The sequence below is a fragment of the Ochotona curzoniae genome, unplaced genomic scaffold (genome assembly GCF_017591425.1).
Source record: "Ochotona curzoniae isolate NIBS_2020 unplaced genomic scaffold, NIBS_Ocur_1.0 patch441, whole genome shotgun sequence".
Taxonomy (NCBI): Eukaryota; Metazoa; Chordata; class Mammalia; order Lagomorpha; family Ochotonidae; genus Ochotona; species Ochotona curzoniae.
In genome coordinates, this window is record NW_024467019.1 from 142435 (window position 1) to 159856 (window position 17422).

Sequence of the window (17422 nt, forward strand, 5' to 3'; positions counted from 1 at the left end):
GATTAGAGCTAGGTGGCAGGAGGTTTTGGGTTCCACCATACAATATGGTGATTATAAAATCCTTCTCTCTCAGCCGGGCAGTGTGTTCCAGCTGCCGAAGTCCTCGCCTTGAACACACTGGGATCTCATATGGGTGCCGGTTCTAATCCCTGCAGCTCCACTTCCCATCCAGCTCGCTGTTTGTGGCCTGGGAAAGCAGTGGAGGAAGGTCCAAGGCCTTGGGACCCTGCACCCGTGTGGGATACCCGGAAGAAGTTCCTGGATCCTGGCTTTGGATCGGCATAGCATCGGCCATTGCACTCACTTGGGAAGTGAATCATCAGACAGAAGATCTTCCTCTCTTGTCTCTCCTCCTCTCTGTATATCTGACTTTCCAATAAATAAACAAATCTTAAAAATCCTTCTCTCTCATTTGCTCTGTCTCCCTGTAACTCTCCCTTCTGCACAAAAATAAATAAATCTTTACTATTTATTTGTAAAACTTTTCTGAAACAATTCAGAAGACTTCCCCTGCCCTCATTTTACCATGGATTTTTTGCATAGAAAGCTGAATGCCAAAGTACTCATGCTGTTTAGCTGTTTCTGATTGGCGCTGACTAAATACTGCATGCAAATGAGAGGATACCGTCATCTTACCTTACACACAAACTCTTCCAATCTTTCCACAGCATGATGGGCTTGCAGGAGATGGGACATGCCCATAAACCCCTCATCTTCATGGGAAACTTCTTCACTGCACTCATGTTCCCCAGAGCTCTGTAAGGAAACCAGAGAAACGGTGACAGAATGAGAATCAAATGATACAATAAACACTTGTTCCCCCTTTCTGCAGATCATAATTCAACTCTTTTTTTAAGATTTATTTTTATTGGAAAATCAGATAGAAAGGAGGAGAAACAAGAAGATCTTCCCTCTGCTGGTTCACTGCCCAAGCAGCTGCAACAGACTAAAGGAACACTAGAGAACCCAACAATGACCCAAGCACGCCTTTTATAAACTTGTAGATGCAATGCAACTGGGAAAGGGCAGGCTTTTATGATAAATGATACTGCAGTAATTGAACAGTAACAAAAAATGAAAAACACATAAACACTTTAAACTCCTACACCAATACTTCGTAGGAAAATTAAAACAGCTCATTAACTTAAAATGTAAAATGAAAAACCATGAAATTTTTACTCCATGAAATAAAAAAAACAAAAATGAAAAAACCTTCCTCAGGAAACGCATGTGAAACCTTTAGGACCGAGAGGGAGGGTCTGACAAGTGGTCTGACATGACACCAAAAGACCAATAAATGACAAGACAAACTGGTGAAATAGACTTCATGAATATTAGCTTTTTTCATAGACACTGTTAAGTTGAAAAAAAGTAAGTTTCAGCCTGGGAGACGAATATCTGCATGTCACTAAGCAGCCAGGAATAGCCTTTAAACTACACACACACACACCCACACACACACACACACACACAAATGGAACAGCACCAAACAAGCCAACTAAAAAGATAATGATATGTACAAACACCTTATTCAAGAGGATAGAATGACAGAGACAATGAAAAAGTGCTTGTAAATGCACATTAAAACTACAACTACACAGTACTGCAAACCTCAAAATAACCAAAACAAAACACAAAAAAGAAAATGACTTCTGGCATGACAGAATGAAGCACTCCATTTGCTTATCACAAGATAAACTGCTGAAAACTATATTTAAAAATATGCATTTTAGTATATATATGTGATTAAAAAGGTTTATATATTTTTTTCTGTAATATATACATATATGTTATATATATATATACCATTTTTAATCACTTAGGGGCTGGCATGGTGGTGTAGTAACCTAATCCTCATCTATCATGCGGCATCCCATATGGGTGTTGGTTCATGTCCCAGCTGCATCAATTCCAAACCAGTTCCCTGCCTAGGAAAGCAGCAGAGGATGGCTTAAATCCTTGGGCCTCTGGACCCACATGGGAGACCAGGAAAAAGCTCTAGGCTCCAGGCTTCGGATCAGCTCATGCAGTTCCACAGCAAGGAGCGGCCCCCTCCACTCCAACACCTCACTTCCATCAGTGGACAGATCAACAAAACAGAAAATCAGCCAAGAAACAACAGGGCTAATCTGCACTATGGACGAACAGAACTTCATTGCCATCTGAGAGAACTCATTCCATACGTCCAGAAACCATCCTTTTCATCAGTACATTGAACTTTCTTATCATGGTTCACTGCTAAGATATAAAGCAAAAGTCTCAATAATTTTTTTTAGAAATGAAACCATATCATTTCTCTTTTCTGATTACATTCTGATCACAATCTAATTCAGTTAGAAATTAACGACTTACAAATATCTAAAAGATATGTAAACTCACACATGACTTAACAAATTGCTCCTAAGCAAAGAGCCACAGAAGAAACCAAGGAGAATCAAAAGCTTCCTGTGAACAAATGGAGATAGCACAATGCATCAGAATTGAAGGGACACAACAACAGCAGTGCTGACAGGGACATTTGGGGCGGTCAGTGCTTATACTGAGAAATGGAAAGGCATCAGATAAACGGCATCAAGGCAAAAGACAAACAACACAAACCACAAAATTACTAGGAGGAAAGAAAGTAGACAATAAACAAAATAGAAAACAAGATAAAAGATCAATGAAGAACAGATTTATTGAAAACTAAGTAACACTGATATATCACTAACCCAAATAAGAAAAAAAGGAAAGAGAGAGAGAATGGGAGAGAGAGAGAAAGGAAAAAAGGAAGGACGGCCCCAAGGACAGAAGTGGAGCAGGCCTTGCAGGACAGCGTGAACCCGAGGCACCTGTGCCCACTCTACACAGAGACCACACTGAGTGCTAGACCCCAGCTTCCCTCTCATCTCTGCACCAAGGACTCCAGCCCTCCCAGAAAACAACACACAAAGCACAAAGCCACAGCCTGCCATGATGACCCCCACCCTGAGGGCGAAGCCACCACCTGAGCTTCTCCACCCAGAATGCAGGACTAAGCTGCCACCTGAGCTCCTGGATCCGATGCCTAGGGCAAAGAAACCTCATGCCTTTCATGGACCATGCCAATGACCAAGCTGCCACCAGCCCTCCCAGACAACACACAAAAGGGCCAAGGCACTGCCTGCCCTCCAGGAACACTCACCAAGGACCAAGCCACCGCCTGCCTCCTGGACCCTGCACCTAGGGACAAGCCACTACCTGCCCTCCTAGACCCCACGCAGATGGCCAAGCTGCAATCTCGCCTCCTGGAATCCTCACTGAGTGCTAAGCCATGGCCCATCCTCCTAAACCCTGCAGGCAGGCAAGCAGCCACCTCCACTCCTGCACCATTGTGATGGAGATGGCTAAACTACCCTTGCCCTAGGGGACAAGCTTCCACCTGCGCTCCCACACAGGTGCTAAGGCCAAGCTGCCGCCTCCCCTTCCTGGATCACTAGAACTTGGGGGTTCTTACCTTGTAGGTGTCCCTGTTTTCCGTAACAGGTCGGATGGTGCTGATGAAGCCCAGTGGGTCTATCAAGTCCTGCAGCGAGGCTCAGAGACCAGGCACTCTGGGGGCTGCACCAACTCACACATAGCTGGCTCCATGTCCACCATGGCAGCCACCGCCAGACCCTCCCCAGGTGGGGGGCAGGTGGACAGCAGGCAGGATGATTTTCAGCTGGAGTCCATGAGCCCTTACGTCCTCTCCCGGAGCCTGCTGCACATCTTCGGCAAGAGAACAGTTCCACTCTGGAGAACCCAGTGACTTGTCCTCTTTCTCCACTGGCTCTTCACTGACTGAGTGTGCGAGGCCGCAGCATCTCGCAGGAAGTGACCAAGCGGCCAATCCCTCCGCGTCAGCACCACGCAGGATTCCTCCGCTGGATGCCCCGCCGCCCTTGGGGAACCTTTTCTTCCTCCTCCTGGACACCAGGGCGCCCTGCTGTGCTTCCTCTCCTCACCCTGGGAAGTTCTGTGTGGCCAGATGGGGATGGGGGCTCCTTGCTGCACTGGGCTCTGGAGGCCCACTTAGAGACATGCAATTTTAGGTTTTGACTGCTGTACAAATAAAATGTGATCTATCAGTTTTGACATATTTCATGTTGGTTTTGAAAAACTGTACACTGTATTTGTCTTTTAAGAAACTTCTTCCATGGTTCTTATTGTTTCGTTTATCCATTCAAAAAAAATCTCTCAAAATTTTTCTTTGGATCGAGAACTCTATGTGGCAACCAAGGCACAGACGCTTTGAAAATAATTAATTTGTAAGGAGTTCAGGTGAAAGCCTAATTTTTTAAATGGATGAACGATTAAAAATGAAACAGAGTTATTGCCATGTTGGTGCAAGGAGATTAGATGATCATGTGAAAATTACCTGAAAATGAGTTGAACAGCTATGCTATCTTGTGAATTCTTTCAACATGTTTAAAAGTAAATTCTAGTTTTAAGTTTATTGTAAACGGAGAGGCAGAGAAGGAGAGAAAGAGAGACGGAGCGAGAGCCTAATTCTAAGTAACATTGCAAATACCTACACTACTATAGGCTACATCAGTCAAACACCAGGAGCCACACGCTCAAGTCCATTTTCCCATGTGGGTGGCAATGAATAGGCTATGTGAGCTATAACCTGTAGGCTTCCGTTATCAGAAAGCCAGGTTTGACACTCCACCATGGCATGAAGGTGTCCAAGGCAGTATCTTCACCATTTGACTAATGTCTACCTCCCTGAAAGAATTACTATCATGCGAAGAAATGGTAGGTCCCACTTGAAACCAAAAGAGATTCCTTGAGAATTTAGAGGGAGAGGAAGAGGTAGTAAGTAGTGAATGAATTTTGACAAAAGAACCAGCATAGACTTGAAAAATGCTTTTGGGAAGATGGGAGAAATTAAGGTTCATGACAACAGCTGTCCAAACTAGCATCATTACAGAAATAATTAAGGGGAAATAGTTGGAAATATTTAATATGTAGAAATGCATGGATATATGCATTGGTGCATGAAAGCAAGGAAAAAATTAAAAGCATTATTATTTCATATCAGGTTACACACTACGGTGCAGAATTTCATTATAGTTCATAGAAAAACAACGAGAATCTGTTTGATTATTGGGTCAGGGGGTGTTAGCAATAGTGAAGTTTGACATTTTTGCATCATAATAGCAGAGATTATGATAGGCTTAAAAGGGGACCAAGAGAGCTGTCTAGATTCCAGATATGGATTATGGAGTTATCAACTGCGATCACAATTAAATTTGAAAAATAATAGAGGGAGCAGATGCTAAGGCAAGAAAAATCCTTATCAAAGAAATGGTCATCTGGAGGAGAAAAATGTTCTTTAGAATAGGTGAGCTCTTACTTGACAGTGAAAAAAATTGTTTTGAATAGAAAATTGTGGAGGATAACACCACAATATAGCATTATGAAGCACAGGCTAAAAACACTCAGTGCTTTCAAGTGCTAAGTGAAATCAAATAACACAGTGGCCAAACATTTGTCCATCAATATGGAATGCGAGAGGAAAGTAACTGTGTCTCCTGGAGTAGATTCAGTAGAGTCATGCACATAGTCAAAGGCAATTTATAATACATAGAACTGGGCCTGGATGATAGAGCAATGGTTAAGGTCCCCACTGTTTCAAACTATTGGGATGCCATATGGGCGCCGGTTCTAATCCCAGCAGCTCCACTTCCCATTCCACTGTCCCTGTTGTGGCCTGGGAAAGCAGTCGAGGATGGCCCAATGCTTTGGGACCCTGCACGCCTGCCTGGGACACTTGGAAAGAGGTTGTTGGCTCCTGGCTTCGGATCACTGCAGCACCAGCCGTTGCCACCACTTGGGGAGTGAATGACCGACTGAAACATCTTCCTCACTGGCTCTCCTCCTCTCTGTACATCTGCCTTTCCAAGAAAATAAATAAATCTTTAAAGAAATAGATAGAACTTAGGGGAAGATTAACAAGAGAAAGCATGAATATAAGTATGTATTTTTAAAGTACAGAGAGAAAAGGAGAGTCATAAATCAAAAGATGACTTCTCTTCACTTCTGGCTCATTCACTGTCCAAATGAGCCATGCGTTTTTTCTGGGATACCCACACAGGTGCCAGGGATCCAGGCTCCCCAGCTGGCAGCCTGAAGGCAAGTGAGGCAGCTGGGACTCAAACTGCCACTCTTATGAATGCTGGTGGTGTAAGCCATGGTTTCCCCCACTGCACCACAGCACCATTCCCATGCTGCACGAATTCTAACCACCACACAAACCAAAGGAAATGTTTAGGTACAACCATGCACATTGAAAGCAATCTTCATAGCTGTGCAGATCATACTAACAAATATCTCAAAACTATCCAACTTCAACATGAATCATGCTGCTTTCAAACATTTGTGGAATGTGGAATGATATGGGAAAATTCTGCTTGGTTTAACAAGTCACATTTCCATGAACTTACTGCAGACTTCTCATACACATTGACTTTAGAGTTTTGGGACAAAATTGCAGTTATTTTTCAATTCATTTTATCCCTGAACTTTTGCAAAAGATTTATTTATTTTTTGGAAAGGCAGATGTGTAGAGAGGAGGAGAGACAGACAAGAAGATGTTTCCTTTGATGATTCACTCCCCAAGCAGCTGCAACAACCAGAGTTGCACTAATCCAAAGCCAGGGGCCTGGGGCCTCTTCTGGGTCACCCACACAGGTGCAAGACTGGAAGGCTTTGGGTTGTCCTCCACTGCTTTCCCAGGTCACAAGCAGGGAGCTGGGTGGGAAGCGGGCCTCCACGATTAGAACTGGCGCCCATATGGGATCCTGGTGGGTTTAAGGGGAGGACCTTAACCACTACACCCAAAACTAAATCAATCTTCACAAAAAGCTTCTGCCCTTCCCTTCAAAGACATGCAAATAAAAGGAATAAACTCAATCACCAATTCATTGCCATTGTTCATACATACCTTAGAGATGTGTCCAGATGTTGCCTATCTCTGTGTGTATTCTGCAATGCTCTTTACACAGGCCTGGAAGGAAGGCAAGACAAGGAATTTAGCCACTAGACTAACACGGTGGGCCCATGGTTTATGTCTTAAAACACTTTGCAGAAATGTGGAGGGAGCTTCTGAGGGTTCATATTGCAAATGCCCATAAAATCTCCCAGGTCACAAGCAGGGAGTTATATGGGAAGCATGGCCGCCGGGACACTGGGATTAGAACCAGCACCCATACGGGATCCTTGTATGTGCAAGGGGGAGGACTTTAGCCACTAGGCTACTCTGCCGGGTCCCAAATTGGTTTTTGAAGTATGAAACTATTCACTGTCTGTCTTTATGCTAATCCTTCTAAAATAGTGATCAACAGAATGCACTGACTCATTCTTTTACCTTGTTTCTTATAAATTATCAAACATCAATGAAATTCTAGACTCTACTTGGATCCATGAATGCTCACCTTGCAAAGTGTATCCACTTTCATACTATTTTTCATCCCTTGGTCCAATGTACAGCAGTCTAAATCAATTGGTCTCAGTTACTTTTAACATCTTTGTAAATGTAAAACCTAAAGTAAGTGTTCATGCACTAAGACTATGTGTTTGGAACATGTGGTTTCTGAGCAGGCATTTGGCCTAACAACTGAGATGCTGCTTAACCTGCATCCCACATGGAGAGCCTGGCTGAGGTCATGGCTACTCACCGTCCTGCTGATGCAGACCCTGGAATCCAGCAGGTGATGGTGCAAGGGTGAAATTAGTGTCACTCATGTGGGAGATTGGGACTGAGTCCTTGGCTCCGGGCTTTAGCCTGGCCCAGCCTTGGCCACTGCAGGCATTTGGGCTAACTGAACGGGAGCTCTTGAGCTCTCTCACTGGATGGCATCAGGCTAAGAGACTCCTGTGCAGACAGCAATGTGACTAGTTATACATACACCAAGTTAGCTTCTCAAGAGCTACTGGAGTCAGGCAGGGGAAACAATGCCTCACCTTGTTCTAACCCTGACATGACAAGAGTCACATCAAAGAAAGCAAAAACAAGAGTTGTCCAGGCATGCCACCCTTCCCCCACTCCAACGATGGATGCAGAGATAGTTGCCTCCTGCGTGGGCATTAGGGGACCAGGGCCACTGTGAAAAATATAGATGGCAGCCCTTGCCCTGGCCCCAGGACCACACCAGGGCAGTGAGTATTGGGATCTTCAACGGCCAGGTGGCCTCTGACAGCCTGCCCCAACCACCAGCAGGAAACAAAACTACAGCTGTGCAGGACACACTTCAGAGCTCAAAGCTGGCACATTATGATGAGACCAGCACCTAAAGAAGCCTACACGACTCCAGTTTCTCACCAGTGCTCCTAGAATGGCATCATGCAGAGCCCTGAGCTCTGGAGGTTTGGACTCATTTTGCCATGTGTCACTGCTGGCCTCTCGTAGGTTAGATCTACAACCCTGGGACTTTGGGGGAAATGCACATTAGGAAAAAGCAAAGCATGAATTTCAAAATTGTTTTGTACTAGAATAGACTTATTTGTAATTCCACCTTTTCCTCAAACTTTCCGAAGGATTGTTCTCTGTCCACAGACCTTACTCATGTGTCATAAACGGAGGACAATGATGAACTCTGCTGTCACTTCAGCTGGTTTGGCAAGGAGGGTAACCATGAGTGACATAAAAAGTGACAGGACATGTAGAATGGGCTGGTTTATCAAATTTAAGTACGATGATTAAGAGAATTGTATGTGTGTGTGTGTGTACATTTCCACCATAGACACACACACACACACACATGCACAAGGAAACAATATTTTGGAGTCAACCCCATGGCATGGCAGGCAAAGCTGCCACCTGTAGTGCCAGACTAATATATGGTTGTTACTTTGACTTCTGCTGCTCCGCCTCTGATCCAACCATTTATGACTTTACTATAACGACTAAAACATTATAGCCATGGGCTGGCATGGCGATGTGCCATCCCATTTGGGCACCAGTTCACATTCCAGCTGCTCCACGTTTGAGCAAGTACTGACCAATGGTCTGGCAAAGTAACAGAGGATGGCTCAAGTCCTTGAGCTCCTGCACATATGTGGGAGACCAGGAAAAAGCTCCTGGCTCCCAACCATGGTCAGATCCAGCTCTGGCCATGCTGGCCATTTGGAAAGTGAACCAGTGGAAGGAAAATCCTCTATCTTTCCCTCTCTCTGTAATTTTTCAAAGTATATAAATTGTGTAATAATAATAATGACAACAATAACAACATTAACACATCCCAAAGCGGGGCCTGTCACTACAAAACAGCATTAACTTAAGCTGCCACCTACAATGCCAGCATGCCCTATCAGGTCCTGGTTCAAGCCCAACTGTTCCACATCTGATTCCACTTTCTGCCAACACATCCTGCGGAGCCGGACAAGACAGACCACACACGTGAGTTCCTGCCACCAGTGAGGAAGACCAGAAAGGAGTTCCTGGCTCCTGACCTCAGCCTGGCCCAGCCCTGGACGTTACAAGCCACTTAGGGAGTAAAACAGTGAATGGAAGAGAGCATCTTTTCTGTCTCACTTTGCTGTTCTCCCTGATAAATCAAAATAATATAGTTCACAAAATTTTTTCTTCAAAATATGGGTAGGGAACAGAGTATAGAAAGTATGAAGACTTTTTACCTCTTTGTGTTTTCTGTTTGTTTCCTTATCTATCAGAAGCTGTTATCACTTTAAGAGTCTATTACAGTCAATAAAGTTGTTTTGTAAGCCTGAAAGTAACTACAACACAAAACTTACACACAGAGTTAGCAAGGAAATCAAAGTACAACTCTAGAGAGAATCACTAAATGACAAATGAACACTGAGGGGAACGGACACACAATAAAAACACACAGGTCTCAAAACAGCAGCAGTAAGACATAACCAATCAATAATGATCTTAAATGTCAACAGACTCAATTCCTCAGTTAAAGGCACAGACAGGGGTGTCAATGTTGTGGTGGCAGCAATGAAGCCGCCACCTGGGATGGGGTGCCAGCTTTTGTCCTGGCTGCTCTACTTCCGACCCAACTCCCTGTACATGTACCGAGGAAAGAAAGCAGTGGAAAGGGCCCCAGGCTTTGGGTCCCTGCAGTCAAGTAGGAGACCCAGACAAGCTTCCAGGTTCCTCACTTCAGCCTGGCCCATCTGCAGATGTTGTAGACATTCAGGGAGTGAGCCGTGCTCATGTGAGCTTTTTCACTGTCTTTCTCTCTCACTATCTCTCTGTAACTCGGTCTTTGGAATCTGGATGAAATTACTCCAGACACTTCAATTAGCAGTGATTGTTCTAGATTAGACTAAAAAAGTATAGTAAGTGCAAGCTTTTCCCTGGTAAAAGAAGAAAAACTACTTTTTAAACAAACAACCTACAGGATGGAAGAAAATACGCACACTACACACCTGACAGGGGACTGGGAAACAGAAACTGAAACAGCCACAAAGCAAAAACACCATCAATAACACAATTAAAACAGATAGCAGATTGAAATATAATTTTTTCAAAAGATGTATACATGACCAACATGTACATGAAAACATTGTCAATATTAGATTTTTTTTTGAAGATTCATTCTTTATTTGAAAGACAAAGTTATAGAGAGAGAAGAATCATATCCATGTGCTGCCGGCTGCCAATCCCAGTTTCAGCTCAGATCAAAGCCCCAATGGCCCAGCCTGGACCAGGCCTAAGCCAAAAGAGTCTGGGTCTCCCCAGTGAGTACAAGAGCCCAAAGATTAGGGCCATCCTCTCCTGCTCCCACAGGCTATCAGCACAGAGCTGGATCCTAAGTGGAACTGCCAGGATACACATCACACCCATAGGGGATGTAAGCTGTTCTGGGCAACAGCATCACTTACTGCCAGTCCCCTACTTTGTCTTTAAACTCTTTTTTTTTTTTTTTTTTTTTTTTAACAAAAAGTGATGGAGAAGATACAGAGAAAAGGGAATCCTTGCACACTGTTCATGGAATTATACATAAAACAGTAGAGAGGTTCCTCAAAAACTGGAAACTAGGATTACCATATGATCTAGCAATTCCACTAACTGGCAAGATTCCAAAGAGAAATGAAATTCATCCGTCGAGCTGTCTGCACTCCGCAAGTTCCAAGAAATCAAAACAACCTAAGGCTCCCTGTACTGATGAACGTCTAAAGAAAATGGGTGTGTCAACATGGAAATGTAACTCAGACATGAAAGGATCACATTTGTCCTTTACAACACCTTGACTAAACCGCAGGTGACAACATCAACCAAAGCACCGTAAGACAAATATCACATAATTTCACTCACATGTTGACTTAAAAAACAGAAAGCTTATAAAAGCTAAAAAATATATACTTGCGCTTACTAAACACTGGGTGGCAAGTGGGGAGGGAAGGATGGGCAAAGGTGGGTTCATAGACACTGGATTAGAGCTAGGTGGCAGGAGGTTTTGGGTTCCACCATACAATATGGTGATTATAAAATCCTTCTCTCTCAGCCAGGCACTGTGTTCCAGCTGCCGAAGTCCTCACCTTGAACACACTGGGATCTCATATGGGTGCCGGTTCTAATCCCTGCAGCTCCACTTCCCATCTAGCTCGCTGTTTGTGGCCTGGGAAAGCAGTGGAGGAAGTTCCAAGGCCTTGGGACCCTACACCCGTGTGGGATACCTGGAAGAAGTTCCTGGATCCTGGCTTTGGATCGGCATAGCATCGGCCATTGCACTCACTTGGGAAGTGAATCATCGGACAGAAGATCTTCCTCTCTTGTCTCTCCTCCTCTCTGTATATCTGACTTTCCAATAAATAAACAAATCTTAAAAATCCTTCTCTCTCACTTGCTCTGTCTCCCTGTAACTCTCCCTTCTACACAAAAATAAATAAATCTTTACTATTTATTTGTAAAACTTTTCTGAAACAATTCAGAAGACTTCCCCTGCCCTCATTTTACCATGGATTTTTTGCATAGAAAGCTGAATGCCAAAGTACTCATGCTGTTTAGCTGTTTCTGATTGGCACTGACTAAATACTGCATGCAAATGAGAGGCCACCGTCATCTTACCTTACACACAAACTCTTCCAATCTTTCCATAGCATGATGGGCTTGCAGGAGATGGGACATGCCCATAAACCCCTCATCTTCATGGGAAACTTCTTCACTGCACTCATGTTCCCCAGAGCTCTGTAAGGAAACCAGAGAAACGGTGACAGAATGAGAATCAAATGATACAATAAACACTTTTTCCCCCTTTCTGCAGATCATAATTCAACTCTTTTTTTAAGATTTATTTTTATTGGTAAATCAGATAGAAAGGAGGAGAAACAAGAAGCTCTTCCCTCTGCTGGTTCACTGCCCAAGCAGCTGCAACAGACTAAAGAAACACTAGAGAACCCAACAATGACCCAAGTATGCCTTTTATAAACTTGCAGATGCAATGCAACTGGGAAAGGGCAGGCCTTTATGATAAATGATACTGCAGTAATTGAACAGTAACAAAAAATGAAAAACACATAAACACTTTAAACTCCTACACCAATACTTTGTAGGAAAATTAAAACAGCTCATTAACTTAAAATGTAAAATGAAAAACCATGAAATTTTTACTCCATGAAAAAAAAAAAAACCCAAAAATGAAAAAACCTTCCTCAGGAAATGCATGTGAAACCTTTAGGACCAAGAGGGAGGGTCTGACAAGTGGTCTGACATGACACCAAAAGACCAAAAAATGACAAGACAAACTGGTGAAATAGACTTCATGAATATTAGCTTTTTTTTCATAGACACTGTTAAGTTGAAAAAAAGTAAGTTTCAGCCTGGGACACGAATATCTGCATGTCACTAAGCAGCCAGGAATAGCCTTTAAACTATACACACACACACACAGCACCAAACAATCCAACTAAACAGAAAATGATAGGTACAAACACCTTATTCAAGAGGATAGAATGACAGAGACAATGAAAAAATGCTTGTAAATGCACATTAAAACTACAACTACACAGTACTGCAAACCTCAAAATCAACAAAACAAAAGACAAAAAGGAAAATGACTTCTGGCATGACAGAATGAAGCACTCCATTTGCTTATCACAAGATAAACTGCTGAAAACTATATTTTAAAAATATGCATTTTAGTATATATATATGTGATTAAAAAGGTTTATATTTTTTACCTGTAATATATATACATATATTTTATGTATATACCATTTTTAATCACTTAGGGGCTGGCATGGTGGTGTAGCATCCTAATCCTCATCTATCATGTGGCATCCCATATGGGTGTTGGTTCATGTCCCAGCTGCATCAATTCCAAACCAGTTCCCTGCCTAGGAAAGCAGCAGAGGATGGCTTAAATCCTTGGGCCTCTGGACCCACATGGGAGACCAGGAAAAAGCTCTAGGCTCCAAGTTTTGGATCAGCTCAGCTCTGGCATTACAGCCACTTAGGGAGTGAACCAGCAGACTAATCTTTCTAATCTTCTTTTTATAAAATCTGTCTTTTAAATAAATCAATCTCAGGGTGAGGGGAGAACTTTGGAAAGTGATTCTAAAAACAAACAGCAAAACAAGAAACCTCCATTCAAGAATGTTACCATACAGAAAAGTGCAGCTTCCATGGTCTGACCATGGAGTGCAAGTGTCAAAGCTGAGTGTCTCAGACAGAGCGGTGGACAGCACATCTAGGTGCCCATGGAGGATATGACAATCCATCGGAACCTGCAAAGGACACCTCGTACCACTACAGAGGACAGAGGACAGAACAAATCGATCAACTATCCCTCCTCAGGTGCTGAGGCCTGTGCAATGTTTGGACAGTGTGCCCCACTGCACAGTTCATCTAGGCCAGCTGGGGACATCAAGTGCCACATCAGGAAATGGAAAGCAAAACAGATCAATCATTCTCCTGGCCAAGCTTGCACCAAGGACCCAGGTCTCTGGATACACTAAGGTGGACTTGCTCAGCCAGCAGATCTGGAAAAGATCTTCTCAACCCTGATGCAATAAAGCTAACAATGGGTGAAAACTGCCCAAACCACTCAAGCAACACTCTGGGAATGTTCTTCCTCACATCGGGGTCTCTAAGGTGTCATCAAAAGGCCATCTCCTATCCCCGGGAGCTGATGCAGATCAACAGCAAGGAGTGGCCCCCTCCACTCCGACACCTCACTTCCATCAGTGGACAGATCAACAAAACAGAAAATCAGCCAAGAAACAACAGGGCTAATCTGCACTATGGACTAACAGAACTTCATTGCCATCTGAGAGAACTCATTCCACACCTCCAGAAACCATCCTTTTCATCAGTACATTGAACTTCCTTATCATGGTTCACTGCTAAGATATAAAGCAAAAGTCTCAATAATTTTTTTAAAAATGAAACCATATCATTTCTCTTTTCTGATTACATTCTGATCACAATCTAATTCAGTTAGAAATTAACGATTTACAAATATCTAAAAGATATGTAAACTCACACATGACTTAACAAATTGCTCCTAAGCAAAGAGCCACAGAAGAAATCAAAGAGAATCCAAAGCTTCCTGTAAACAAATGGAGATAGCACAATGCATCAGAATTGAAGGGACACAACAACAGCAGTGCTGACAGGGACATTTAGGGAGGTCAGTGCTTATACTAAGAAATGGAAAGGCATCAGATAAACGGCATCAAGGCAAAAGACAAACAACACAAACCACAAAATTACTAGGAGGAAAGAAATTAGACAAGAAACAAAATAGAAAAAAAGATAAAAGATCAATGAAGAACAGATTTATTGAAAACTAAGTAACACTGATACATCACTAACTCAAATAAGAAAAAAGAGAAAGAGAGAGACAAAGAGACAGAGACAAAGAAAGAGAGAGAAAAGAGAGAATGGGAGGGGAGGGGAGGGGAGGGGAGGGAAATGAAGGGAGTGGGGAAGGAGGAAGGGAGGGAGGAGACAGTCCTAATTAAAGATGAAAAGATTTAACAGTGTAAACCACATAAGCAAGAAGAATTTTCAGGAATAACAACAGCTAATCAACAACGAATAAAATGTTGAAGAACTGAGCCATGAAGATGCAGAAAACCTAAACAGACCCACAAACAAATCACATCAATAAGCAAAAGATTTAATCGTGAGCAGCTGAAAGATCAGGGGGCAAATATTGCAAGGAGTGCAAATCAGAGAAAGGAAAATGTTGGTTTTCATTTGAAGCAGTTAAGTGTTGTCAAAGTAACAAAAATTCAAGTTAAAATCAAGGAGGTGGGCAAGCATTGTGGCACAGCACATTTAGTTGCCAACTGCTGTACTGGCATCCCATATGAGCACCAGTTCAAACACTTGCTGCTCCGTTTTTTAAATAAAACATTCATTTGTTTGCTTGCTTGCTTTTATTGTAAAGTCAGATATATATATAGAGAGAAGCAGAGACAGAAAGGAAGATCTTCTGTCCAACGATTTACTCCCTAATTGAATGTAACCACATGAGCTGTGCCTATCCGAAGCCAGGAGCCTGAGGAACTCGCATGTGGGTACAACATTCCAAGGCCTTGGGTCATCCTCGACTACTTTCCCAGGTCACAATCATGGAGCTGGATGGGATGCAGGGCTGCTGGGATTAGAACTGGCACCCATATAGGACCCCCGCGTGATCAACGGAAGACTTTAGACGCTAGGCCATCATGCCATGCCCTGTTGCTCCCATTTTAATCTTTCTTCCTGCTAAATATGCCTGGGAAAGCAGTGGAGGATGGCCCTCGTGCCTGATCTCCTGCACTCCTGTGCCTCTGAAATCAACAAATCTTTCTATTTTTTAAAGGGAAGGGCATCGAGACAGAGACCAGCACCATGGCTCAATGGCTAAATCCTCACCTTTAATGTGCCAGGATCACAGAAGTGGTTCCATTCACATCATGGCTGTTCAGCTTCCCTTCCAGTGCCTTGCTTATGGCCTTGGAAAGCAATCATTTTTTCTTTTTATTTTAATCCTGCACCAACATGGAAGACTTGGAAGAAGCTCTTGGCTTCGGATCAGCTCAGCCCTCGCTGCTGCAGGCACCTGGGCACTGAACAAGCTGATAAAAACTGCTCTGGTTATCTCTCCATCTCTCTGGAACTCTCAGTCTTTGAAAAAAAAAACTGTATATTCATGTGGGTAGTGGTTGCACAGGCAATGTGTGAAGCATTAATGAACTGTGCCTTTAAAATGTGTTTACTGCACCTAAATTACACATCACAGTGAAAGGAAAATAGCAACCTCACAACTACATTTAGGGAACCAATTCCTTTACAGTACAAACTAAGCTAACTCAACGTTGACCTGCCTTTTATCTGTATTGGAAATGTTCTCTGAAGGAAAAAACAAACAAACATGTAAAGGGGTACCCTCAAAACATGCAGAAGATCCCATTAGGGTGAAGCAGGTTAAGCGGCACTGGCATTCCAAATGGACACCTGTTGAAATCCCAGCTGCTCAACTTCCAATCCAGCTCCTCGCTAATACACCTGAAAGAGCAATGAAGGATGACTGAGTGTGTGGGCCTTGCCACCCACAGGGACATACAGATGGGAGCTCCTGGCTGCTGGCTTCCGTATGGCCCAGCTCTAGGCATTGTAGCTATCTGGGAAGTAACTGAGCACTGAGAAATATCCCTCTGCCTCTTTTCTCTGAAACTCTTTCAAATACATAAACAATGTTTAACAACAAAAATACTCCAGGAAACCATCAAAGAGATTTACCTGTTAGTCAGTGCATTTTTTTTTTTAGTCCCCTATGTATCTAAATTAGAGATATTTCTTCCATAGTCTTCCCTTTTTAACAAAAGAAACCAGGTTTCTCAAGATGGACTGAAACAGTTTGAATAAAAATGTTATAAACAGCTGTAAAATTGGTCTGATCAGGCGATCTTTTTTTTTTTTTTTAAGATTTATTTGTCTATTGGTAAGTTAGATATACAGAGAGGAGAGACAGGGAGGAAGATCTTCCGTCCAATGATTCACTCCCCAAGTGAGCGCAATGGACGATGTTATGCCGATCCAAAGCCAGGATCCAGGAACTTCCTCTGGGTCTCCTACATGCGTGCAGGGTCCCAAAGCTTTGGGCCCTCCTCGACTGCTCTCCCAGGCCACAAGCAGGGAACTGGATGGGAAGTGGAGCTGCCAGGATTAGAACTGGCGCCCACATGGGATCCCTGTGCGCTCAAGACAAGGACTTTAGCTGCCAGGCCATGCCACCGGGCCCTTGATCAGGCAATCTTAAAAAGCATCTTCCAAGAATGTAATCTAACTTACCAACAGATTATACCTAATTCTCATCTGTTAACAAGAAAACTGCTAAAAGCTCAGAGTTTGCAGATTTTTCTCTTACATTACTGAGATTAGCAAACTTCAGTAAGAAATTTGTAAAACAAAACAGGGTCCGGCACTGTGGCATGTGAAGCTAAGCCTCCCACT

General features: G+C 43.1%; 1 long non-coding RNA gene across 1 annotated transcript; it reads right to left on the minus strand.

The window, feature by feature from the left end:
* Positions 1-650: 650 nt before the first annotated feature.
* Positions 651-6983, minus strand: LOC121168025. Its single transcript, XR_005885671.1, has 3 exons — positions 6950-6983; positions 3476-4062; positions 651-756 (listed from the first exon to the last, which is right to left on the minus strand). It is a non-coding gene; the product is annotated as an uncharacterized LOC121168025 (long non-coding RNA).
* Positions 6984-17422: the final 10439 nt, after the last annotated feature.